The sequence below is a fragment of the Sycon ciliatum genome, chromosome 9 (assembly GCF_964019385.1).
Source record: "Sycon ciliatum chromosome 9, ocSycCili1.1, whole genome shotgun sequence".
Classification (NCBI taxonomy): Eukaryota; Metazoa; Porifera; class Calcarea; order Leucosolenida; family Sycettidae; genus Sycon; species Sycon ciliatum.
The window spans coordinates 23,729,711-23,732,313 of NC_088651.1; positions in this window are offsets into that span (position 1 = coordinate 23,729,711).

Genomic DNA, 2,603 nt, shown 5'->3' on the forward strand with positions numbered 1-2,603 from the left:
CATCATATAACTTAGAACCTGGAAGGCTGTTGCAGTGCGCATCCAAGACGTGCTAGAGTTGATAGCCAGCTAGTTGTGGAACGTTTTAACGTCGGTCAGTGTCCTGCAATATTATCGCATGAGAAGATGATCAAGTGCCTTGTGGTGTTAGTGGACTTTATAGCGTAACTTGTAGTTCTTTGGTCCTTTTCTTTACTATAAATAATCCTTGGATCTCCATCCTAGTCTATCCTCTTTGAATATTTTCTATTTAATATATTGATCTGCGGACAAAAATATTTCGACCTTTGTGGACTCACCAGCGCAGCACATAGAAAATGAGCCCGAACCTGATAGCAATCAAAAATAAATATTCCAAAGCCAGATTTAAACCAGGCCCGAATGTACCTTGCCAGAGTGCTCAAACTGACAAGTCATTGACCTCTATTCTCTATGTGTATATTTATGGGAGAAAAGATTGCGAGAACGTATCAAAGGGCAAGACTCACATCAATCTACATGTGCTTCTCGACAATCCATTTCGTATGTGTGTTCATATGCTTGCTTGTGTACGTGTGAACGCGTGTGTGTGTGTGTATGTGTGTGAGTGTGCGTGTGGGCGTCTGTCACATTAGGGGAAGTGCATCGATTTTTTCATGTAGGGCCCAGATGAAAGACAATTTCATATCGGTTCTGATGGTATATCTCTCGCCTCCGTACGATATTGCAAACTTGCCATATCGCCGATTTTCTGATTGCGTTTCCATGGCGACTACAGGTGATGACGCACATTCTGCTTGGCTCCGTGAGAGAGAAGGTCGATCACTGCAGAATTGTGTCATTTTCAGTTGTCTTATTGTATTCACGAAGTGAAAGAAGTGCTGTGTTCAATGCTGTTAATGCCTTGAACTGTTTATAAGTAGTCCTCTCCGTTGTGTACTGGGACGTGATACCGACAGGGGAAAGCTGGAGTGCGGAGACGTTAGCTGGCAAGCGAAAATCGTGACGAACCAAGTGCTGAAATCTTGGTTGGGACAAATCAAACGTTCAGCATTTACCTCAACCAAGGCCATGCAGTTTGCTCTTTCCACCTCCTGACGATGGATGCGCTGCTTGCTGGAGACTCTCCTATCTCTTGCGACCTATTCTGAAGACACGTGAGACTACGGGTAGCGGTAATTAGCGAACGAAATAATGTCGTATGTTTTGAAATGTTTGCTGAACATTTCTCAGGAGAGATGGCGAATACCAAGCATCTTCTCCTAGTCTGGAGAACCATTTCGTAGGCTACATTCCAGCTAGGGAAATGCATGAGACGGCCTGGCTGGGGAGGACACACTTGGAGGAGAACAAAGTAGGTTATATTGTTTATGTTGTTCTTTGGTATTGCAATCTTATATGTGACACATACGTCATGGTGCATAGGTGGTCGTTGCGTGCCTGCATGTGCATGACTGTATAAGTGTGTGCTGATAAACACTTCCTCTGCAAGAACCTGACACTCATGCTCTCTTTCTTTCTCGCAGTATGTGCGCACGTGTGTGTGTGTGTGTGTGTGTGTGTGTGTGTGTGTGTGTGTGTGTGTGTGTGTGTGAGAGAGAGAGAGAGAGAGAGTGAGAGAGAGAGAGAGAGAGAGAGAGAGAGAGAGAGAGAGAGCGTGCCTGCGTGCTAAGCCTGTGCAGGAGCAGCGTGGAGCATGCCAATGTGATCGCTGAGGCCATTGGTTTCTTAGCTGTGGCGTTCTTGTGTGTGGCTCGGTTCCCAACCACAGTGAGCCGTGTTGTAGTGAACACTGTGTGTCCTGCGACCGCTGCTTCCATTCGGTCCAGGGCAGAATAGACACCGCTGCTCAAGCTCTTCCCGGCCATACGTCGGTCTCGTGGCAGATGGCAGAACTCTCGTTTTGTGGTGGTGCGTGTGTGTATGTATGTGTGTTGCTCGCTACCTAGACAAACTCTTGTTTTTATGTCCCTTGCGCCGTTGGACGGCGTTCTTCCATTCTCTCTCCACTGCCCCTCCTGGCCCTGGAGGCCCTTGTGGCAGTGGCTCGACAGGGCAGGGCAGGTGTGTCTATGGTGTATGGTGTGTGCTGGCATGTCTGTATAAACATGTTGGACAGGAATTTGTTCACCCACGACGTTCACGGAAAACCATGCCAGTTGTTCTGGACCGTATGGAGTCTGCAAGCACTTACAATAACTTACATCATGTCACAACAAAGAACCGTGCAGTGTTTAACCCTCATGAACTGTGAAACATTATGGTGATGGTACCTCACCTAAGCTATCCAGAAGCTAGAAAGAAGATCAGGCCAACAGAATTGTTCGAGAGGAAAGGATCTATTGCCCAAACTTCTTCATATGAAATGAACAATACCCTTCTCCAAAGAGACAACATGCCGATGAAGTGTATGGACAAATATATAAATAGGCCATTCAGTGAGGGCATGTAATGATCTCTACGTGAAGATTGGATAGACACATGCACGTCTGCAAGGAAAGCATTTGTTCATGGGTTAGCTTGCTGATTGAGTTCACATGGCCTACGTCCAAACATACCATCTGATTCTCTCCTGAGAAATATTCAGCCAAATATCAAAACATACGATTATTTCGTTCGTTAAT